The sequence below is a fragment of the Cibotium barometz genome, chromosome 2 (genome assembly GCF_041138505.1).
Source record: "Cibotium barometz isolate CiBa-2024 chromosome 2, ASM4113850v1, whole genome shotgun sequence".
NCBI classification, from domain to species: domain Eukaryota; kingdom Viridiplantae; phylum Streptophyta; class Polypodiopsida; order Cyatheales; family Cibotiaceae; genus Cibotium; species Cibotium barometz.
In genome coordinates, this window is record NC_141047.1 from 56,230,954 (window position 1) to 56,245,535 (window position 14,582).

Genomic DNA, 14,582 nt, shown 5'->3' on the forward strand with positions numbered 1-14,582 from the left:
CAAGGAGGCATTATGGCTATCTCGGTTAGTGGTTGATTTGGGCTATACATGTGATATTCCATTGTTGCATTGTGATAGTCAGAGTGCCATCCAGTTGGCAAAGAACCCTGTCTTTCATGCAAAGACGAAGCATGTGGATGTGAAGTATCACTTCATCAGAGAGGTGATAGAGAACAAGCAAATTCAGCTTGTTAAGATTCATACGGATGACAACCCGGCTGATCTGTTGACAAAGAGTTTGCCTCCGGAGCGGTTTGCTCATTGCAAACACTTGATGGATGAGGCCAGTTTCAGCCTTGATATGGCCTTGTATATTATCATGTACATGCTGAATTTTTCTTTTCCTTTACTTAAGGACACTTTGCCTTTAAGTGGGAGGTTGTTGGGGTAAAGGCATTATGCCCACCCTTATAGTGTGTACAAGCCCATAAGTTATAGTACATAGTACACTTAGTACTTTTAATGTACTAAGTGCACTATGTGTACTAGTGCAATATACATGTGTGATAGGGAAGTCACACACTCATTCCCATGAGTTGACTTATCCCCACAACTCTCTCTCTTTCTCTCTCTCTCTCTCTCCCTTGTTCTCTCTGTGTATGTCTCCCACACATGATAACCTAACCCTAATCCTCCCATTCATGCTTGTGCATGGCGTCTATCACATATGCTAGAAGAATTTTGATTATTTACACTTAGTGAATAAGCTCTAGTGCTTGAGCTTTTTTTGTAAAAGTGGAAAAGCAAGCCCAATTTTGCACGCACAACTATTAATAGATCCTTGGGCTATTTATTGAATAAGAATTCTCAAAATACTCATGTCGTGGAAGTGGAGGTACGATGATGTTGTTCTATTTCTCTTCTTTTATGTTATGCTATTCTCTTTCTATCAATTTGATTTAATTCTATGCTTTAATATTTGATGTATTTGTGAGTTTTTAATTATTTCGTCAAGACGTACAAAGGGCCCTGTGTGATGATAGACCTTGAGCAGGTAGCAGCATGTGTGACACATAAATGACCGCGTCCAACTGGTCATAGTGTGTGGACATTAGCTAGGGTTAATAGTGTGTGGACACAACTCATAGTGTGTCTTGTGTATTATGGATTATGGCTTTATGCATTGTGTGAGAAGGGAGATGGCTTCCCTCTATGGTTAGGGTTTACAATATACATTAGGTTTTGCTCCTGTGTGTGTGTCTCCTCTCACTCTACCTATTTTTCATCATGGTGTCAGAGCTTGGTGCTCTCTATTAGGGTTTATGAGTGAGTGAGAGAAGAGGGAGAAGAAGCTATGAGTGAAGCTTGCCATGGATGCTCTGAAGCTTGGAGCACACCGATTTCTATCAGATCTAAGAGCTTGGCCTACCGGGTATGGTATTCTAAACATCCTTGAGTGGATTGCAGGTGATTCAAGCAGAAACAAGTCAAATTAGGATTGCCCAAAGCAAAAGAAAATTCTGGTTTTTTGGAAGCTTTCCATTGGAGCTTGGAAGCGGTGATGTATGGTGAAAATAGATGCAAATCTGGCAAAGAAACATGTATGTAAAAAGGATGAATGTAATGGCAACTCATGTGCAAGCCCTACACTAATTTTGGAGCAAATATGATGCATATAAGTGATTGAAAATCACTGGTTTTGAAGCCCTCACAAAACAGAGAAAAAGAGTCAACTTTTGATGAAATTAAACCTAGTTTTTTGTAAAAATCAGACATTTGATGGATTGTACACTTGCCTTGTAGTGTTAGGCAACATTATATGCCATCAATTGACAATTAAATCAGCCCAAAATCCCTCAAGAGTAGGCGGCACAGCCTTGTTTGTAGAAACAGAGCATTTTTTATACATTTGCTAAGTGGAGGCCACAAATCAACTCTTGTTCTTAATAAATTCCAAAATTTCCTTAGCAATTGGTTGGTACATACACTTGAGAAGGAGGCTACATGATTGGTTGGAGCAATTATGATCTATGGAGCTGGAAATGAGCTGATTAAACAGGCTGTCTACTGTATTCAGTGAAACAAAGTGTGATTAATCGACTAATTACTCTCTCATCTTAAACAATTGGTCTAATTCCTTTTACATGGAGTTAGTGGACATCATTGCTAAGCTAATGAATGCCTAGTCTCTCAATTTGGACAAGCATTGAAGAAATTAGAGCAATTCTACTATTGGTTTTATTGGTTTTTCTGGTTTTTCTCAAAACGGAGAAGGGGGTTTGACAAAATTGGTATGTACGCATCTTGGATGGTGTTGATATGCAACATTGAGCTTGTTTAGGTGTCAATGCAAGTTATCCACACTTGATTGAACCACTACATTACAATTTGGAGCCTTGGAAAGTGCGTCAAAGCAGGGTATCTTGGACTGCGTAAGCCAGTTCATTTTGGATGCATACGGTTTGATTTTATACATCAAAAGTGAAGTTCATTGTGTACTTTGGAGTATCTGGAACACTTATAGGAGTTTGATTGAGCTGAGGAAGGCTCGTTTACAAATTTGGACGTGTGCGAAAGGTGCATTTGCATTGAGCAAATATGTCGGATAATCCAGTACAAATTTGGACGTGTGCGAAAGGTGCATTTGCATTGAGCAAATATGTCGGATAATCCAGTACAAATTGTGGATGAAAATTTGGATAGGAAGAACTTCCAGGCATGGAAGTACAGGATCAAAAGTTTTCTGAAGGGAAAAGGTTTTTGGAATCTTATTACAGGTGCGGAGCCAGAGCCAGAACTACCCCGACAACCTACACAACAACAAGTTATCGCTCATAAGCAATGGTCAGAAAGAGTATACAAAGTTTTGCATTATCTGTCTATATGTATTTCGGATGCTATACTCATACATATACATGATGCTGAGAATCCCAAGGATGCATGGGATACATTGGTAAAGCTGTTTGATACAGACACTAGTGCTCGTAAGTCTCAGTTGTGACAACAGATTCATAATGTAAAACGGAATAGAAGGAGCATCCATGATTATGTACAAGAGATAAAGAAGTATGCAGATGTATTGGCAACAAATCAATGCTCCCATGCCTGATGATGATTTGGTAGACATTACCTTGTGTGGTCTTGGCAAGGAGTATAAATCTTTTGATACATCCATCTCGGTTCGGAGTACAGGTTTACCAGATTTTGATGAGTTGGTTTCACCCTTGCTTGTTGAGGAAATCAAACTCAGTGATTCTTTTCATGATGCATCTACTAGCCATGATGATAATGGCAGAAATCAGGCTTTCTACTCACAAAGGGGATTTAGAGGCAGAGGGAGATTTGCATCACGTGGCCGTGGTAATGGTCGTGGATGGCAGGACAAGTTACCACAACAGAATTTTCAGCCTACATATAGTGCTAGAGGTGGTCGTGGATATACACCTCAGAGGTAATCCTCGTGTGGTGGAGGACGTTGGCAAGGCCAACAACCATCTATGCAAAAATGTGGAATGCCATTACTGTGGGAAATTTGGTCATATGGCACGTGATTGTTTCCGCAAACAAAATGATTTGAGAGGGGGTAGAGCACAACATGGTGGACATTATGCACAACATGGTGGAAATTATGCATCAAGCAGTAATGATGGCAGCGCAAATCACTTGTTTGCCATGAAACATGTTGTGGGATCTCTAATGTCGAATGCTGAAAATGATGACACTTGGTATATGGATTCTAGAGCATCAAACCATATGACTTGTCATGGTGAATGGCTTGAGCATATGAAGCCTATGGATGTGAAAGGCTATGTGGAGACAGGAGATGATACCCAACATGCCATTACACATGTTGGAAGTGTACCATTGGTTATGCACAATGGTGAAACAAAGTCTATGGTGGCAGATGTCTTGTATGTGCCTTCTATTACAAAAAGTTTGGCCTCAGTTGGTCAAATGGTCGAACAGGGTTTACAGGTTTGCTTCAACGAGCATGGTTGCTTCGTTGAGGATTTCAAAAATGGATATAGAGTCATTGCTAAAGGCAAGAAAGAAGGCAGGTTATTTAAGCTGGATGCTGGGATTCTTGAGTTGAAATCAGCCATGTTCTCAAAAGCCGAAATGTGGTATAGGACATTGACATGTGGCATAAGAGGATTGGACATGTGAATATACAAAGGCTAAAGAACATGCAGGCAAGAGGCATTGTTAGTGGGCTGCCTAGATTCAAGTATGATGGGAATATGCATGTTTATGATGCCTGTCAGTTTGGAAAGTAGGCAAGGTTGCCATTTCCTAGAGAAGGCAACATGAGTAGCAGACCACTTGAAATAGTTCATAGCGATGTATGGGGTCCTGCACAAAACCCATCCATTAAAGGCAGTTTATATTATGTGACATTCATTGATGATTTCAGCAGAATGACTTGGATTTACTTTCTTAGAGAGAAAAGTGAAGTGTTGGGAAAGTTTATGGATTTCAAAGCTTTTGCAGAGAAGCAATATGGCTCTTGGATAAAATGTTTGAGGACAGATGGAGGTGGTGAATACACCTCACATGCTTTTGAATGGCATAAGAAGGCAGTTAACTTACAGGTATACACCTCAGCAGAATGGTGTCGCTGAGAGGAAGAATAGAATCATTTGTGAGCTGGCCAGATGAAAAGAGCATGCTAGATTATTATTGGGCAGAAGCATGTGCCACTGTAGTGTATATACTTAATAAGACACCTACAGCAACCATACACATGGAAGTACGCCAGAGATGCGGCTTACAAGTTTTAGGCCAGACATTGGACACCTCAAAGTGTTTGGTTGCATAGCTTATGTACATGTGCCTGATAAGAGAAGGAGAAAGTTGGATCCTAAGGCAGAGAAGTGTGTGTTTGTTGGATATGCACAGGATCATAAGGCATAAAAATGTTACAATCCACAAACTAGGCAAGTGGTTATCTCACGAGATGTGATGTTCGATGAACTTGCTAGTTGGTACTACAAAGCAAAGGATGAGGGTGTCATTGATTCACTTGATACTGATGTGCATGTGAACTTGCCACAAGCAAGTTCTAGTTCTATTTCTATGTCTGGGCCAGCAGAGGCTGAGAGTAGCACTGTACGTCCATGGTTAGGACACTTGAGACATGAGAGTGTCAGCACTGGGAGTAGTGCTGTGGATAAAGGGAAAAAGAAAGTTGAAGAAATTGGAATTACAGGTTATGAGTCGTCAAGTTCAGAGAGTTTAGATGAGGAACTTGGCATACCAGTTTTACGCACACCTGGTGCAAGGCAGGATAGATATGTGCCACCACATGCTAGAGTGACAGGTGTTCAGAGTGATCCGCATGCATTGCGGAGATCCCAAAGGGTTAGGTATCCAGTTGACAAATTGACATACCATGATTTTGCTATGCATTACGCATATATGACCTCTTTGGTGAAGCATGTGGAACCTACATGCTATACAGAAGCTATTGGAAAGCATGTATGGGAGAAGGCAATGGATGTTGAGATGGACGCATTGGTACATAATGAAACATGGGATTTGGTTGCATTACCACAAGATAAAAATGTCATTGGTTGTAAATGGGTTTACAAAGTGAAATGCAAGTCAGATGGTTCCATTGAGCGACATAAAGCAAGATTGGTAAGGGTTATGCACAAACCCAAGGCTTGGACTATGATGAAACATTTAGTCCAGTCGTAAAGATGGGAACAGTGAGAGCAGTCATTGCTATGGCTGCAGCAAATGGCTGGGAAATGCATCAAATGGATGTGAAAAATACATTTCTAAATGGTGATCTACAAGAAGTGTATATGGCATAGCCAGAAGGATATGTACACCCAAGATATCCCACTCATGTATGCAGATTAAAAAAGGCATTATATGGTTTGAAGCAAGCACCTCGTGCTTGGAGTGATAAGATGAGCCGATATCTTATCTCCCTTGGATTTCAGGTTTCTACAGCAGATTCTTCACTCTATGTGAAGAAAACAGATCATGGGATTGTCTTACTTGTCATCTATGTGGATGACTTGATTGTCACAGGAGATCATGCTACAGATGTTATGCATGTCAAGAAGGCATTGAGTGGGCAGTTCGACATCAAAGACTTGGGTGAATTGAGACACTTTCTTGGAATTGAAGTGATCAAAGACAATGCAATACATGGTTAGTGCAACACCAATATGCATTGGATATGTTGGCAAAATATGGGATGACAGGGTGTAAGCCAATGAGTACACCTTTGGAGCAGAATGTACAGCTGCGGGCTGATTTTGGTGAAGAGTTGGATGATCCATCTATGTATAGAAAGATGGTTGGAAGCCTTATTTACATGACTATAACACGCCCGGATCTCAGTTATGCTGTGGGGCTAGTAAGCCAATTTATGCAGAGCCCCAAAAAACCACATTTGGATGCAGTGAGACGCATTTTGCGATATATAAAGACCACTACACATTATGGTCTTCTTTATGAGCATGGTAAAGGCTTGGATATACATGGCTACATAGACGCAGATTGGGCAGGTAGCTCATAATGATAGGAGGTCTGCTAGTGGTTATGCCTTTACACTTGGAAGTGGTGTGGTGAGTTGGAGTAGCAAGAAGCAACCTACTGTTGCTTTATCCAGTACAGAGGCTGAGTACAGGGGTGCAGCCATTGCTACATGTGAAGGAGTATGGTTAAAGAATCTCTTGGTGGCTGATTTGGGTGAGCCTATTGATGGCAAAGTTGTCATTCATTGTGACAACATGAGCAGCATACAGTTGGCCAAGAATCCAGTGTTTCATACGCGGACCAAACACATAGAGGTCCATTATCACTTTGTCAGAGAGAAAGTGCTGGATGGTACAGTGGATCTAGAGTATGTGAAGACTGAAGAGCAGGTAGCTGATATCTTTACAAAGCCACTTAGCAGGGAGAAGTTTGAGTACTTCCGTACTATGTTGGGAGTACATGGGATGAGCTTGAGGGGGAGTGTTGAGAGCTTTGATAGCCCAAGCTCATCTATATCTTCATCTATGGCAGTACATCATGAGCTTGAGAGGGGATGTTGAGATTCAAGCTCGATGTCAGTGTGTGCCAGCTGTGCTATGTGCTGGCATGTTAGGTAGCAGCATGTGTGAGACATAAATGACGGCGTCCAGTTGGTCATAGTGTGTGGACATTAGCTAGGGTTAGTAGTGTGTGGACACAACTCATAGTGTGTCTTGTGTTTTATGGATTATGGCTTTATGCATTGTGTGAGAAGGGAGATGGCTTCCCTCTATGGTTAGGGTTTGCAATATACATTAGGTTTTGCTCCTGTGTGTGTGTCTCCTCTCCCTCTACCTGTTTTTCATCAGTGATGATGAGATTTGGATTTTGTAGAGGCAGTATGCTTTGGACATGTTGCCCAAGTATGGGATAATAGGATGTAAGCCAATCTCAGTGCCATTGGAGAAAAACACAAAGTTGTCTACAGATATGGATGATCTCTTAGATGACCCTACTATGTACAAGCACATAGTAGTAGGTAGAGTTAGAAATGTGCATCTCTCACGTGAATAGCCTCTTTGTTGGATAAAATTTTATTTCATTTATTCTATTGAGAGTGGATCAACTGCATTTGGGAGGTATATATGGAATTTCCCACCATTGTAACATTCACTCATTCTGCATTAATCAAAGTCTCTCTCTCTCTCTCTCTCTCTCTCTCTCTCTCTCTCTCTCTCTCTCTCTCTCTCTCTCTCTCTCTCGTGTATGCTTGTGCGCATTCTGACATGGTATCACAGCCACGTGCTCGTTGATTCTTGGGCACATGGAGGAGTTGGAGAAGGTGGTTGCTGTTTTGTAGCACTGAGGGGCGTACAGGGACTGGGACATCGTTCGTGGGAGGCCTGATAGGGAAGGCCGACAGCGCTGAAACTGTTTTACTGTGGGGCGCTGGTTGCATTTTTGAAGGCAGCCACAAGCAAAGGCCTATGTGTGGACAAGAGTGCAACCTGGCCATAGCAGCGCAACAGCGAAGAAGAGCAGGGAAAACTCAATGGGCTGCTGAGGTGATGGCCACGTTGTGTAGAACCTTGGCACTTGCGCGAGCATTTTCCTCTGATGATGGACTGAGCATGGAGAGGATTCCAATTTTTGGCAGCGTTAATTTTCTTAAAGTGAAGGTTTTTAAGTGTGTTGATCCTTATAGGCTTCTTGGAGTATGTTCCTGTGCGCTTCGAACTCTGAGTTCGGGTGAACATTTTGTAAGGACCTTTGGGGACTTCGTGATGAAGGCTTTTGGCAAGTTTGTGAGTTTCTCAAAAAAGGGTGATCGGGTGGAGTGATTATTTGTTCCAATGGATGAGGCTTCATTGTTGTCATCATGGAATTCTAGTCTTGAGGATCGGTCTTGAGGATCAAGACCATGATGCACTCCTAGGTTGTGGTTCATGGAGGACAATTTTCACGTGTTTCAATTGGTTGTCTCAGACGGTGCGGATTAGTTCTGTGCTGTGGATCTACGATAGTTTTGGTGATCAGGCTCTTGCGAGTGTCAACACAAAGAAGAAAGCTCGATCCCACTGTTTATCTTATGGTAAGAAAGGTCATTTGTCTAGGGACTGTCCCCAGAAGAAGAACAAATCCTCGTAGGCAAAAGACAAGCTTCCTAAAAAGAGCAAGGATTCAGAGAGGGATTTAGATACTGATTCTAATTCTAGGGATACTGCTTCGGCCATAGTGGCTAAGGCAATTCCCACCAATGAGGCTTTCTAGTCTTACTAACTCCTTCCATGTGCTCCAGCCAGAGAGAGCTTGTGGAAGGGAGGAGGGTTGATTGCAGCTCTCACATTTGTTGAAATTTGGCAGGTAAGGCAAGTTCTATGGTACCGGGGCTATGGATGTGCACTATCCAAAGCTTGGTTTAACAGGAGCTATTGGTTGAGATGTGTCTCCAGCTGATTGTTCGTGGTTACGACACATGGGATAATGGACGAAGCTTCTTCTTCGACTCATAATTCTATATCTACTTTGGTGATTTCTTTGTTGATCATGGTGGTCTACAATTTTTTTGGGGACTCAGGTTGACTGATGCTCACTCCGAGAGGTGATTCCAGTATTTGCGGTGCTGGAGGGTCCATGGTTGCATCATCAGCAACTCACTTCTTCATTTTTCTGTTCACTGTGAGCTGCAGAGAGGGTGTTAGAAATGTGCATCTCTCACGTGAATAGCCTCTTTGTTGGATAAGTGTTATTTCATTTATTCTTTTGAGAGTCAGCTAGCTTCATTTGGAAGGTATATATGGAATTGCCCACCATTGTAACATTCACTCATTCTGCATTAATCAAAGGCCGCTTTGCCTCTCTCTCTCTCTCTCTCTCTCTCTCTCTCTCTCTCTCTCTCTCTCTCTCTCTCTCTCTCTCTCTCTCTCTCTCTCTCTCTCTCTCTCGTGTATGCTTCTACGCATTCTGACGGTAGTTGGCTTTACACGACTTTCACCAAGCCAGATTTGAGCTATTTGATTGGATTTTTCTATTTAAGTATGGGATGATCAAGTGTAATCCAATCTCATTGCCGTTGGAGCTAAACACAAGTTATCTATATATATGGGGTGATCTCTTGAAGGACCCTTCTATGTACAAGCACATAGTAGAGGTAGTTGGATTTACATGACTATCACCAAGCCACATTTGAGCTATTCGGTTGGATTGGTGTGTGTCAATTTATAAAGGTCTCAAGAAAGCCATATTTAGATGTAATACTCAAGTACATAAAATACATGGTACATTATGGACTTTTCTATGAGACTAAGATACACATACATGTACATGGGTACATGTATGTGTATATACAAGACTAAGATACACATACATGTACATGGGTACATAGATGTACACTGGGTTGGTAGTGTCTCAGAGACAGAAAGTCTACTAGCAGCTTTATGTTCTCTTTTGGGAGTGTTGTTATTAGTTGAAGAGCAATAAGAAGCATCTAACAATTGCTAATTTCTTTGTCTAGTATAAATGCTAAGTACATGGGTGCCACTATGGTGTGATATTATGTGAGGTACCTTGGTTGAATAAGCAACTAGCAGAGATAGATGAGCCCATGGATATAGGACAGTTATCATTTATTATGATAACATGAGTAGATACAACTGGCCAATAACCCACTGTATCATGCTATGACAAAGAACATTGAGGTACATTATCATTTTGTGAAGGAAGAAGATTCTAGCAAGAATGTGGATTTAGTTTATGTCAGCCACACAAAGGATCAAGTAGTTGTTGACATCTTCACAAAGGCATTGGGTACATAGAAGCTTTGCTAGTTTAGAAGCTTACTTGGAGTTAAGGTTATGGAGTTGAGCTTAAGGGGGAGTGTTGAGATATCGAGCTTAACTAGTGTAGATATGGATGACACACACCAAGATGACACCTCCTCACTTATGCCATTGGCATAGTTAGTGAGATTATGGTTAATATGACACCAATGGTTTATAAGTTGTATGGCAAAGCTACTTTGGTTTCCTAGAGTTATGGCATAGTTATAACGCCAACTCATATAATTGGGTTCACATTATGAACCTTGTATGTTTCAATAATAGAGTACTTTCCCTTATAGTATATACTCTTATCTTTATGTTATTATTGTAGAGAAGTGAAGAAAAAAGAATAAAATTCAGCCACATCCATCTTTTTCTTGTGTGTGTGTGTGAGTTTTCTTGTGTGTGTGAAGGAGATCTCACCCTCTCCCTTGCATTCTCGTGTAGAAAGTGGAAGAATGCGAGCTCAGATGTTGCGCAGTGGCAAATTGTAAACATGCTTTACAGCAGTGGTGGAGAAATGGACATGTTGTGGAGGGTGACGTGCCATTGATTGAAACATGGCTTGCATGGTGGGAAGTGCGTGCAATGCATTGGAGTTCTTGGTTTTTGACACAAGAGAAGGATGATCCTTTCTTGCCGACCACAAGGGCCTTGCTGAAAACAAGCACTCTAGCATGAGAGCAGTTGTCAGAGTTATAAGAAACAATCGTCTTTGTATGAGGCTACTGTTGTGTTGACCTTTCAATGGCTGTGTTGACCTTTCAATGGCTGTGTTGCAGAGTGCACAGAGTAATGCATACGTGAGTGGTTATACTAGGACTAGTAGACCGGGACTGTAAGAAATCAAGGAGCGCTTCCTTTCAAGGAATGGTGGGGTGTCAACAAGCTAAAGACTAATTGACTTGACCATAGTGCAATGGCAGAGGCTAATCTGGATTGCCCAAAAGTGGAGCAAGAGCACAAATTTGTGTGACGTAAAAGACCTATCTTGGCATCTCTAGGTGTTGTGCTTGAGAATGATAGCCATGGGCCAGAGTACGTGACTGTGATGATTAACAAAAAAGGACCAGCTATTCCAACTCCTCCAAAATCCATGTTGCCCTCCATTTAAGAGAAGACACTAGTGAAAACACTATGGGGGATAAGACGGATAGAACCTAAGTCTAAAGCTACATGCTTTGGATTTCTACAAGATACAAAGCAGTGCTGCAGTGCCCTTATTAATCCACAGGGTGGACCACAGTAAGGTGGTGTGCCTGCGCCTTGTTTTTGGGGATTGTTTTTGGGGATGACGTACTTACCCAGGGACATGATAGTGCCTTGGGTGGCATTCGAGAGGGATTTGTATAGTTCTATGCTATTGTGAATACACATTGCTAGCACGTGGACACCAAGTGGGTGATTGTACCACCTAGATCCACTCCATGTGTTTGGCTAGTTGCAGAAGGTACAAACCTTACAATGGAGGAGGTGGCCGATTTGGAGAGAGCAAGGTTTCTATTGGAGACAAGTAGCACCATCCCACAGAATCCAACATCGATAGTAGGGTCAGGCCTACCACAAATAGTTGCAAGCTCATGTAGACCTAAGTATCGGGCTAGTAAGGTTGTCCATTGGCCGCAAGAGGCTCACTAAATAATTCCAAGTGAATGTACAATAAGGTCTTTTAGTTTCAACTTTCATTGTTCGAGAAGAAATTGTCATTTGTAATGAATTGCACATGTTTTATGTGAGCACAGAGGGGTTGTGTGCGGCTGGAGTGAATTATGTGGTGAATGTGTCTGAGTACCCAAGCTACTCTTGTCCAGATTTCCAAAAAAGAGAAGCAAAGTATGAGACGTACCTCCCTTGCAAACATATGTATTATGTTTTTTTGCAAGTGCTGAATCTTGATACGGTCGTACATGAGTTTATGCACCAACATGCTTCGACAAAAGTGGAGTTGTTTCAAGCATTGTCTGGTCATCTCACTACCATGCAAATGTAGCAATGCCATGAGGCATTGTGGGATGTCTAAATATGCATTCATAGATTTTGGGTTGCTATCTATAAACACATGGAAAATGTTTTTGGTCGCCTGTATTTTGGTCTTGGCAAGAGAATATGTGTAGCATTAACTGTTGGAGTTTTGTTTTTGGGTTTTTGGTCGGGGCCGCACTTTTTGCATCTACGTAAAATACGCTTAAATTTGATCTCGTCTAATGGACAAATTGAGCATGTGAATCAGATTTTAGAGAATATGCTTCGTGCATATATCTCTGGAAAACCATTGAGTTGAAAAAAGTATCTTCCAATGATGGAATTTGCCTATAACAGTTCTAAGCATACAGCTACTGGTTATAGTCTGTTCATGCTTATGTATGGGTATCAGCCTAGAGCACCTATTGATGTCGGTCTTAAGCTTGATGCATCGAGGGATTTCTTGTATGATATGTAAGAAATGCTAACCCAAGCTCGGGATTCTATTAGGAGTGCTCAGGATAGAGCATGGTTTTATGCTGATAGGGACGCTCACCTTGGTCTTTTGAGCTAGGAGCGTTGGTTTATTTGAAAGTTCCTAAAGATTTTCAAACTTTGTCAACAAGAAAGTGCTCAAAATTATCTCCTAGATATTGTGGTCCATTCTGAGTTATACATTGGATTGGCACGGTTGCGTATGATCTAAAACTACCTCCACATGTCAGAGTTCATCCAATCTTTCATGTCAAAAAACTGAAAGAGAAGCTGGGAGGTGAGGATAACATAGTTATACCTCAAGAACTCATTGAGGTCGAGGATTTATCCTATGTTCCACAAGAACCTGAAAAGATACTTGAATTCAGGAAAAGGAATTTTTGTAATCACTTAATCCCTGAGGCTAAAATTAAGTGGAAAGACAGGGAAATTGAGGATTCGACTTGGGAATCAGTTGAGAACGTTCACTGCAGGTTTCCTTCTTTTCATTGTAAGAGTGCAATGTTTTGAGAGAGGGGAATTATGTTATGTGCACATTATATGTGTATATACTAGGAGACTAACCCACCCTGGACATGTGAGCATGGGAACATGCTCTAGTGGACAAGGGTTAGACCTAACCTTAGTTTGAGGTTAGGGTCAGGCAACCAAGGGTCACACATGGAAATGGAAGGCCAAGAGTCACTCTAGAAATGGAAGGTCAAGAGTCAATTTGGAAATGGAAAGTCAAGAGTCACTTGAGTGCTCTTCTATATAATAGGGGCATGGGGCACTCTCAAGGGATGTTCTCTTGTGTAGAGCATAGTATTTACTCTCTTGCCATTTCATGCTAGAGCTATGAGCTGCTGGATTGAAGGCATACCTCTTGGTGGTATGGGACACCAAGGTTAGGTATATGGTTCTTCATTATGTTGATGTGTGCACCCTTGGGCTTGGGTGTGATCGAGCGGATAAGTATATACCTAGATTATTCGTGTTTATGCATAGTGAGTAGCTAGAGAGATCTATGGGATTTTAACAATAGCGATTATCGGTATAACCTGCACATCATGCTTACGCTAAACATAACAACATGTATACCCTCATACACAAACTCAAGTCTATAAACTACTTAAGTAGAATAACCATATAGTCTAGAATAACGTCGACCGAGTGATATAAGATTCCTCCCTCTAGCTTTTGAGGTGTAAAGGTGTAAGAAACTCCCCTTCTATTCTTGTAATTATTCTCCTCTTTGAAATAGAAGAAAGATCTTGTTTTACCCTGTTTTGGCCTAGAGAGAGAAAATATCTAGAGAGATATAATCCTAAATTAAGATATCTTTGGATTAAAAAATCTTCCTAGTGTCTAAAATGGATTTCCCTGAAACAGAAGTTCAAAATGAACTTTCCAATGCGCATTAGGAATTAATTGAAAATGTGTATAAGGGACCTTAGCCTAAGAGTCTACATTTTTCAGCAATTTTTAGATTATGGTCCAATTGGATTAATCCAAGTGTTGGGATGAGATAAATCCAAAAGAATAAAAGAAAATACCCAAAAATGAGTAGATGCTCACATAAGATGAAGAGTTGACTAAGTACAAGGTTTATTAGTTAAAAATTATGAGATATTACTAAAATAAAGAGATATTTTAAAATAATGATACATTTTTGACACCTTGGTAAGGAAAGGGGGACTCTTGAGGTAGGCACCTCTTTCACATGTGTGGAAGGGTTTTTAATTCAAAAAAATTGTGATATTTTTATCTCTCCTTTGTCTTGGATCAAACCAAATAAAAAAGGGAGCCAAACTGGTCCAAATCTTGTCCAAATTGAGTCAAACTGAACCTGAAAAATTCTAAAACCCAGTTGGACTTGGTTAGTGGCCTCCATCACCTATAAATAAACCC